Source organism: Cupressus sempervirens, chromosome 10, assembly GCF_028749045.1.
Source record: "Cupressus sempervirens isolate cs-2001-9-10 chromosome 10, ASM2874904v1, whole genome shotgun sequence".
NCBI classification, from domain to species: Eukaryota; Viridiplantae; Streptophyta; class Pinopsida; order Cupressales; family Cupressaceae; genus Cupressus; species Cupressus sempervirens.
The window spans coordinates 547944802-547956264 of NC_143127.1; positions in this window are offsets into that span (position 1 = coordinate 547944802).

The following is an 11463-nucleotide window of genomic DNA, read 5'->3' on the forward strand; positions in this document are numbered from 1 at the left end:
ATGTTGTCTACTACATCTCTTAATGAGATACACCTTTACATTCTTATCCTCTCAGTGTTGCACATACATTCATGCACAATGGAGGATAATCCACTCTTGGTGGACATGTGCTTAGTTGTTTCTTATCTCTTTACATGACTCCTAGACATATCAATTGCCTTTATATACAAGAATCTTCTATGATGTATTCATCCAATTATCTGATATCCATTCTCATTTGATCATCATTTGTCTCTCTTGTGCTATCTATTGAGCTTCTTGATCTTGGTGTTGAATTACTGCCTTAGGAAAATTCTTACATGGTATTAGAGCTATACCAAATTCTTACATGGCATCAGAGCTATCCAAATTTTTACAATTTCCCTTGGTAGAGATACTTGAAGAAAATCACTATTCTAATGTTAGAGTTTCATTGGTTGAAGGAAATCAGTTTTTGAAATATACAAAGGAACAAAACGTTTCTTTTTCTTTAATCCCTAGGAAGAATGGGAAACAAGATGAACTTGAACATGTATCTAAGTTCAGATCTTTGTTGACTAAATTTCAAGAAATTATTTTAGATAATGTATCCGATGGATTACCCCTTGTAAAAAGTATAAGTCATTATATGTATCTCATACTAGAGCTAGTTTTCATAACAAAGCATCACATAGATTGACAACTATAGAGAATGAAGAATTGAATAGGAAAGTCCAAGAATTACTTGAGAAGGGTTTGATTAGTGAGAGTTTGAGTACTTGTGTAGAACCCTCTTTGTTATCACCTAAGAAGAATGGGGAATGGAGAATGTACACTGATTCTAGAGCTATAAACATAATAACAGCAAAGTATAGGTTTCCATTGCCTAGGATGGATGATATTATGGATAGGTTGAGTAGATAAAAGTATATTATGAATATTTATTTAAAAAGGGACTATTATCATATTAGGATTAGAGAAGGGGATGAATGTAAGACTTATTTTAAGACTAATTAAGGTTTGTATGAGTGGTTGGTTATGTCCTTTAGTCTAACTAATGCACCCAATACTCTTATGAGATTGATGAATAAGGTTTTGAATAATTTCTTGGGTAAGTTTTTTATTGCATACCTTGATGATATACTACTCTACATAAGACTAAAGAGGAACACCCAATGCATATTAGATAAGTGTTGCAAAGGCTGAAGGAAGCAAAGTTGTTGATAAATTTGAAGAAATGTTCTTTTATGAAGGGGAAGATTGTGTACATTGGTTTTGTAATCTTTGTTAATTGATTGAAGATGGATCCTAAAAAGGTAAAACTATTCTTGATTTCTCTACACTTTAGAATATTGGTGAACTTAGATCATTTCACAACTTGATGAGCTTCTATAAGAATTTTATTAGAAATTTTGGTTATGTATGTAATGCAATGAAAAAGACAATAAGAGGATATAAAAAGGAATTCAAATAGACACATGGACAAAATACATGCTTTCAAACTATGAAGGAAAATGTCACATAATTAACTGTTCTTGCTTTACCCGATTGTAACAAAGTTATTCAAGTTGACTATGATGCTATTGGGAATTCTATTGGCACTATTTTGAGTCAAGAAGGTAAGCCTATAGCTTTCTAAATTGAAAAATTGAATGATAATAAGAGGAAATATTTAGTCTATGATCAAGAATGTTATGCAATTATTCAAGCTTGGAAGAAATGGAGACATTATTTGATGCCTAGAGAATTTGTGTTGTAAACTGATCATAAAGATTTAGAGTATTTGGGAAGTCAGAATAAGTCAAATCAGAGACATATAAAGTGGGTGGAACACATGGATAACTTTTCTTTTATGTTGAAACATAAGAGTGGATAGTCAAATGAATTCTAAGGAATTATCCTATAGGCCTTAAACACTTTTCACAATTTTATACTTTTAAAACTTATAGATTGCTATGTTAGCGAACATATCCACAAATGGTTAACTTTGTATACTGAGTATTAGAGTAAACTTCCATTGTATATCAAGTTGCAATGATAAAAAAGAAACATCAAATAACATGAAACATAATAAGCATACACACAAATTTTGACACAAGTATTTAACGTTGAAACCCTATTAAGGGAAAAACTACCTTGGAATTAGAAACCTAGCAATTTTACTCTTATGAAGTGAGCTTTGTTAGGACCCAACCAAAAATGGGAGCTGAAATAGAGCAGAAATAATAAAATGGGAGAGCCCTACCTCACAGCCAAAAGGGCAAAAACAAGGATCTGAACCATAAAAGACAAAGCCCATAGAAGTAGCTAAAAATTGTGACAATCCAAGGTATCCCCGAGTTGGACCCAATGAGACCAACCAACCTTGGATTGTCAAAATTTTTAGCTACTTCTATGGGATTTGTATTTTATGGTTCAGATCCTCATTTTTTCCCTTTTGGCTATGAGGTAGGGCTCTCCCATTTTATTATTTCTACTCTATTTCAGCTCCCCTTTTTGGTTGGGTCCTAACAAAGCTCACTTCATAAGAGTAAAATTGTTGGGTTTCTAATTCCAAGGTGGTTTTTCCCTTAATAGGGTTTCCACGATAAATACTTGTGTCAAAATTGTGTGTATGCTTATTGTGTTTCATGTTATTTGATGTTTCTTTTTTTATCGTTGCAACTTGATATACAATGGAGGTTTACTCTAATGCTTGGTATATGAAGTTAACCATTTTGGATACTTATTCACTTTTCAAGTGAATAAGCAATTAGGGAAATAACCAACCAACCTAGTTAAACCTCAAATCCACCCAAGCGAAAATAGGCTATTCCTAGTAATAAGAATTCATCTCTAGCAAACCTGCTAGAAAGTTAAAATAAAATAAAATAAAGCCCGAAAACCCAAAAAAAAAAGAAATTTCCTTAATAACTTTGGTGACAATACGAACCTCTAAATGCACAAACACACTTATTGGTCTAATCACATAATGCAGATGAGTTTGGATTTAATAATTACAAAAAGAATTAATTAAACAATTAAAATAAGGATACGTCGACCATACAAGGACGAAATTGGTAAAATATGAATGGCTAAATCACTAACTCCATGTGCCACTTCCAGGGATATAAATCCTGCACACTAAACAACATGATCGAGTGTAATTGCATATAATAACATAGCCAAAGGAATAAATGCATTAAATCTCCTAATTTGACCATTTATTTGAGTATACTAAAATAATATATTTCCATCGCTCACATTCACATAAAGCATAACAACATAGGAATGAAGTAAATAACCATAACATTAAATCCATCACATAACATAATTAAAGATATTTCCAAATACTGGGTAACCAGATATCATCATAACACACACTATCATCTCAAAATGGCATCATCATCCTGCAATATGATTATCTAAGTAGCATAGTAATCTAACATCTATGATACTGAAATCAAAGTATAACATTTAATCCTCAGGTCAGCTCAAATGTAAAACATAACATGAGTAACAAGTATCTCTCAAATCAAAATATAAAAAGGTAAATATCCATAGCACAAAACCAATGAATCCAACATGGACAATCCATTACTAATTATTTAAGCATTTGATAATGGTAGTTTTCCTAACATGAAAAGGAACTAAAAGGATATAAGTGAATACAATCATAAACATGACTAACCACTGCTACAGGAACCTAGTCCAATGTAGCACAGTAATAGTACATGGTGCAATCTCTGCACACATATCAAGGTAATCACAAAAAAACATCATGATACCAAATTGATCTTGGTAACCACTGGCACAAACCTCAGTGAACCATAAATCACATCAAAGCATAACCAAAGCAACTCATACAGAACATAAATCTAATCACCTCAACGGTGTAGACCACTCATGATCACAATCATGATCCATCACAATGAAAGATCAAGAAGGTTGCATACACCAGGATGACTTACAAAAGTCAAATGGGAGAGGCGCTACATTCTAGGTCACCAAATTGTATGTCAAAAGTGTTATGTATGCTTTAATGTTTTTAGTTTCTCATGCATGCAATTAGATTAGAATACACATAAAGGATTAATTGCTAATTAAGGATTAAGTTTTATTGGTTATTGATTCACCCCTCCCCTCTTAGTAACTTAGCTTATCATAACATTTCCAACACATCTATCCCAAGGGGCTCCTCCATTTTCAAATGGATATGAAAGCTAATCTCAAGGCTGTTATTATCTCTACATTTGATAGTGCCAGTGTAGCATCGTGAAAGTCATTCAAGACATGCCAAAACTATTGACACACTCAAGGGTGCACTCAAACCTAATCCCTAATCACTTCATTTCTTCACAATATCTTGGCCGTTTCCAATAAGGACTAGTTTATTTGTTGACCATTGAAGTAGATTTGATAATAATAGTGACATGGATAATGTTTTGAATCTCTTTTACTCTTTGTCTTTCCTTTCATTGCTTCTAGTTGTTTTGTTTGTTCATTTCATCAACTACTTTACATACGTAGCTTTGTGTTTGATTTTAATCTCAAAATAATTATTATTTTAGTTTGCATTTGTTTTGATTCTCCTTCCTCTACATCTTCTTCTGATTTGGTGTGGCCTTTGGCTTGTTTGTTTTACTTATTTATTTTTTAACACTTTGTGCTCTCTCTATCACCATGGCTTCTAATGATAGGGATCTCAATTTACAACTTTCCTCTTTGCTCCATGTGTCATCATGGGCACCCAATAATAGGGTTTCTTGGAGATTTTGAAGTCCTCCACTATTTCCTTCCATTATTTATTGCAAATAATCTTTACTTTGTGTAGGTCTTTTATATGCTACCTATGAAAATAATGAATTTTTCCCATTTCCCCTATACAATTGGTATTTGGGCTCCGAGCTATGTATCCTAGTATGCTTTTCTTCTTTCATTTTTCCTTCTAGGTGTTGCTCTTGATGGCTTATAAATTGCTCAACTCCTTTAAATTTCTAAATTTTCAACAATTTTTAGCTTTGGTTGGAGTAGTAGGATATGATGTAACCAATAGCTTAGTGAAAGCATTGTTTCTTGCATCATAGAATTTTCAAAGTAAACAAGGAGATCATATGGCTCCATTGATGGAAACCATATGCAAAAATAGTGGATAATTGGTGATGTTAGCATAACAAGTCACAACATTGTCATTGAAGAACTCCATGTTGTTAAAAAAAATCACCATTTTTCATGACCCCATTGCTATTGGAGCATTTCATGATGCTCAGATTAGGATTTTGATAGAAAATAGTAGCCTAATTCATCATGTAAATAATCATGTGATTTTGATGAAATTTGTTGGAAATCCTTCTTAATACAAAACCTTGAACATTAAAGATGATTTTTATAGAAAGTTTAAGAAATCCCTAAATTTTAGACATAATCTTTGAAAAAATCCCCCGCTCACACTATTGGCTCTGCCCTACGATTACTATTTGCACACTCCATTATACCACTGGACTCTTTGAAAATATAAATTTACCTCTTCTATTATTAAATCTTGATGAACCTATTCAATCATGAGATTGATGATGAGCCCATTTGTGACAAGCAATTGTTCTAGTTTTAGAAAGAGAGGGCTTAACCCGTAACTATTTTGAAGGGCCCTTTGCACCCATGCTGAATGCATGTAGATAGAAAACACACCATATGTCCCACTCAAAAACATAGATGGCTGGCCACACTTCAATATGGTGCAGCTTAGTTTTCACAGCATGCAAAAGGGTTTAGTTGTGTGGAGAACTGTGAATGCATTGTATTGCTACGTGTTTGTGCATAGAATTTTCTAAGGTGAATTGCTTGAGAACTTTCTGACATTTTGATTTGTTAATTTTTTACTGCATCATTTTTATGCCCAACAATCTTTGATTGATATAGCACTAATAATTCTAAGCAAAGTGTGTAACAAAATGGGAGAGGATAATCTCCATCCAAAATGCACTAAAGAAAAAAGAAAGTGAAAGTTTTTTTTCTAGATTCATGAAAAGGTATGATTATTTTCCATTATTTTTTGTTGTTTTCAACTACAAACTATGCAGATCATGAAGATCAAATGCTGAATTTTTTAGAAAAATCCATGATATTTTTGATCTTTTGAAAATTGGTCAACTATACAGTTTCGATGGAAGATAGCCACGTTTAAAATAAAATAGTGTTAAAACAAACTACCTAATGCCTATACACTCAAATTATACATTGCAAATATATTTTGATTTTGGACATTTCCTTGAAGCCACCTATTTGTCAAGGATTTTAAGAGTTTTTTTATTGGTTAAATTTTAATAATTGTTTTAGTATACGTGCAAGTTCGATGGAAGAGGACCCCATTAACTAATTGTAAATTTTTCTCAATCCAATAATTTTTTTTATAAAGCTATTTCTTCAAGATTCCTATTATTTTTTAAAAATGTTCTATCACTTTCAATATGTCTATTATAATGATATTACATGTAATTGTTCCACTCAATTATCCAAGGCTTTAAAAAAAGAATTAATTAATGTTCATAGATGTAAGGTAACACCTTTGTCACTAATTTTATAATCATTCAATTGAATATTTATAACTTTAAAATTAATATTTTTACACATCCATATCAAAATGAATTTTTTTAAAAACATCAGTTCACTAGAGTGATTCTGAATGATTAAAATCTTACAATTTTATAAAATATTTTAATCTATTGAATTGATTTCAACATATTATTTATATTTATATTTTGTACTTTAATATTGGTCAATTGTATATTAAAAATATAAATTAATAATTTCTACTAATTTGTATTAATAAAATTATGTTTAAAAAAATGTCAGTTCATTTTTTAATCTTATTGAAAATTAAGAAAGTGGTTATGATTTAATTAATATGTCTAATTTATTTTTACTATATTATTTAATTTTTAATTATTCTATTTAACTTTTTATTTTAATATTTAATTATTATTATTTATATCTTCAAAATTCAAACTACAAAGTTAATTGCTAACATTAACACTTACAACTCACAACTCACAAACAACAACAACCCTATTGTTAGCCTAAAAGATAGGGACTCCAACTCACAGAGACCTCTTGTTATTTATGTTTGAGTTCTAACTTGATAACAAGTAAAGACAATAACATATCACATTTTCATCATGTTGTGAAATTAAATTCAACATTTTGTAAGATTAGATTATAATAAAAATATTGTAAAGAATTGTGATATGATAGAAAAATAATGATTTGTGAACTTAAACATAGAATAGTGTAAACACTAAAAATTATACTAATTTTTGTCAAATTTTAGTAGACTTTTTTAGTTATTCTATTTTAATATTCTATAATCATTTTCATAATATTTTAGATAGAGATTATTAACTTAATATCAAGTGCATCAATATTTTTTAACTTCATGTGAATTTGTCTATTCTTGAAAAGAATCCTTAAAAATTTGATGCAATTTCATATTCGCTCATTTCTAATTGTTTTATTTGTTATAGGTGATGTTAAATGTTGTTAATATTTGTTCATGAGAGGCATTGCACTCTATGCTTTATTAAATTATCTTTAAGCTATCAAATTGAAGTAAATAATAATTTTTAATATTTTTCATGCGAAATATTCCTAAAGCTTATTAAATTATGTAACAAAACACAAACACATTAAATTGTGTATCAATTAGAAATCAAGTGGAAATGTTCAAACCCTACCAAACCTATCGACTATACACTTGCACCCTACCGTGGTGCAAGTGCTAGTTTTATACACTCCTCTTAATTTACCTGAGTACTTCACAAATATCTTATTATCCTTATATATTTACAAATAGGACTCCATGTTTTTGAAATGTGAATGCATGATGAGAGATTTTGGCTAATATTCTACTCACATGGTTAGTCTCCTCGTACCACTCAGTGATTAGAGTTCTTCATTTTCTATCTCCCATTTAACGTCCAATCTCCTTTTCCCCTCCATACACTTAGTAGGGTAAGCACTCACTTTTTGGTACATTCCATTCCCTTTGATGGTTATATCCCTTTTTGCATAGAATCCATGTATGATTTGATTTATTGGGGCCTAGTCCATGTCACTTAGTCGTTTCCTCCTTATACATTTTATAGGTCCCAACAATAATAGATCACCTTCTCTTTGTATGCTTTGCTATTAAGTAATGTTCACCATGACAAAATCTCATTTCTTTGTATGTCCTTTATCCCTGAAGTGTCAAGTTTATCTCTTTGCTTAGTTGGCATAACCACCCACACGGTTGATGTGTTTGCAATTTTGGTTTCAAATGTTTCTTCCTTACAAGCTGGTGGTTTATGTAGCCGCACTCTTTGTTATTTGATAGATCCATTCTATACACCATGTTTGACTGATGCTTTTGATAATATTTTCTTTTAGCAATACATTCAGAGATATCTCGTCAATACCAAAATCCAAAATTTAAATTATGAGAAGAGTAAAATTTCATCATATTTTTTAATTTACATATTTTTAAACTATAAAGTAGCCAAACAAGGGGTTAGCCCTTACAATAGTCAAACTGGAAAACACCTAGCTAATAACCACCAAACAAAATTACCCCCTAATGCTTACAATCACAAAAAAATTACCTAGATAGATGAAAATAAGAGTTTTAGTAGGAATTAAACTAGCATTGTAACATAGTGCAAGGTAGGAGAATCCCCAAAGGAGATGTCCTAGCCCCCAAAAAATAACCACATAGGAGAAACACAACACAAGGTAAAAACAATGCAAGATTTGATGCCAAATCACAAATCTTTATTCATGTAAAATAACTATTTATATGCAATATGACTAACTATAAAACCTTCTAAGTTAGGTCCAAATACAACAACAATTTAAAAAATTGTTCTAGAAGATCCTTCAAAATCCAATTCACAATACTCATCCCAACTATCCCAAATCTGTAACATAACAACAATCTAGTAGAAACCTCCAAGATCTCAACTTGTGCTTGCAACCCACCAAGCAACCTTGTTTCTAAACCATAGCAACTAGCTCTTCTCCAAACTCACAATTCCACCACAATCCTACTATAAACTACCTCACATTTGGTGCTCTATCCATAGACTTAGGAAAGCTTTCCCTTTAACTACTCTCTAGACTCACTCCTCCAAAATGAGTGAATCACTCCCTCAATGAATAACTAAAAGACTCCACAAGACACCCTACTTATACCCAACTAAGCCACAAGTCAACCTAGCAATTACAAATTAAATAAACCCCTTGCATTAAATGCATATTTAAGCTACAAGTAAGCTCATAGAAAACATTAAATACAAAACATTAACCTTCACATTAACCCTCAGTTGACACGTGATAACTACACAAAACACTTAGGACAAGCCCCAAGTTTACAACCATGATTTAAATGCACATAGAAGAGATGACCAAGACCACAAATAGGTCCACACAAACTCCCAAATTGATCCATGTCATGATCACATGCTGCATGCATTAAATACACCAAAAACTCCAGTTGGCACCAACACACTGTTGAGTGATAGAAAACTCCCAAGCATCGCCAAACTCCCAATACATGTTGAGCACAATAGACCATGCCAAGCTCCTAGACCATGTTGAGTTCCAAGACCATGCCAAGCTCCCAGAGCATACTGAGCACCAATCCTTCTTCAATTTAGTACCAATCCAAGAACCCTCCAAAGAAACTACTAAGCCTCCTCCCATAAACTCCAAATTAGTCACCAAGAAAACCCAAGATGCTCCTACATCAGACTTCCCAAGTAAATAGAAAAGTGTGTCCCACACTTTGATGCCCAAAAAAAGATCAACAACCATCTTCATCTTCACCAAGGGCTTCCACTCCAACAACAACAAGAAAACCAATCTACAGATCATTGACATCTGCATCATTCTATCAAACACTAGAATCTCAACCATCCAAACAAGCTAACTCCTAGGAACAAACTAAACACAATGCTTCAACATTAAATCCCCATCCACAACAAAAACTAGTAAATCCACACCAATAACAAAAAACTCCACATTAGCAACAATATGTAGATCTCCATCAATACATGCCAAACTCACAACACCAGCAATCTCATTGCTCACAAAAAGATGCTCTGCAACATCTAACTCACAACCAATAGTAACTGGATCATCCATGGCCAAGTACTCTACAATATCCATGTTAGACTCAACCAAATGATCATGAAAACCAAACTCCATCCCAACATCAACAAGGTTAGGAATATCCTCAGCAACAACCTCAAGTTGGTCTGTAGGTTCTATATCAGACTCCACAAACTGGTCAACAAAACCAACCTCTTCCACCTCAACCTTGCCATGCCATCTTCTCTCACAAACAAGTCTCTTAACTAACTACACAAATCTCTTCCAAATAGGTATACTCCAACTCCACAAATATCTATGGAATTCCTTCATCACCCTATCCTTAACTTGATCAACCAAGCTAGCTTCAAACTAAGCATTCATCTTAAAACCTCCTCTCCACCACATCATGAAGATTTCCAATCATCTCAGGGTCCAATCCTCTCAAAACCATCTCCCAAGATCTTCATAAAACCTCTGCAACAAATCCTTCCCACACTTCTTATGATAAAACTAAATCATTTGCAAGTCAAATCTCAACCTACCACCTTGCATGAATAATCATGAACCACATCACAAGTCCAAGACTTTAGATCTACAATCCACAAACTCTCTATGTTCATACCTCAACAAGATCAGTCTTCCATCTTAGCATCCATCAATCCATCTATAAGCCCTCTATAATTACAAGTTAGAACCATGATCTACCACCTCACAACCAAGAGATCTAGGATTCTAGAAAGAAAAAAGTACCAACAGATCCAGATCAACTCAGCTCAACATCTCAACTCAAGTCTTGGTGCAAACTACCTCAGCTTTGACGATCTATCTACACACTCAAGAATAACCTTGACTATAATAATCTCCACTCAAATAAAATTATCAAGTTGATATGATCAACCAACCAGATCAAACCTAGCTTTGGTACCACCTAATGTAGTGCAACATAGGAGAATCCCTAAAGGAGATGTCCTAACCCCCAAAAAATAAGCACACAATAAAAACACAATACAAGGTAAAAACAATGCCAGATTTGATACCAAATCACAACTCTTTATTCATATAAAATAACTATTTACATGCAATATGCTTGGCTGTAAGGCCTTCTCAGTGAGGGCCAAATACAACAACATTTACAAAAATAGTTTTGGAAGATACCTCAAGATCCAATTCACAATATAATAATCCCAACTAGCCCAAATTTGTAACATAACAACAATTTGGTAGAAACCTCCAAGATCTCAACTTGTTCTTGCAAGCCACTAAGTAGCCTCCTTGTTTCTAAACCACAACCACTAGCTCTTCTGCAAACTCAAAACTCCATGAAAATCATTTTGTAAACTACCTCACATTTAGTGCTCTATCCATAGACTCAAGAAAACTTACCCTTCAGCTACTCTCCAA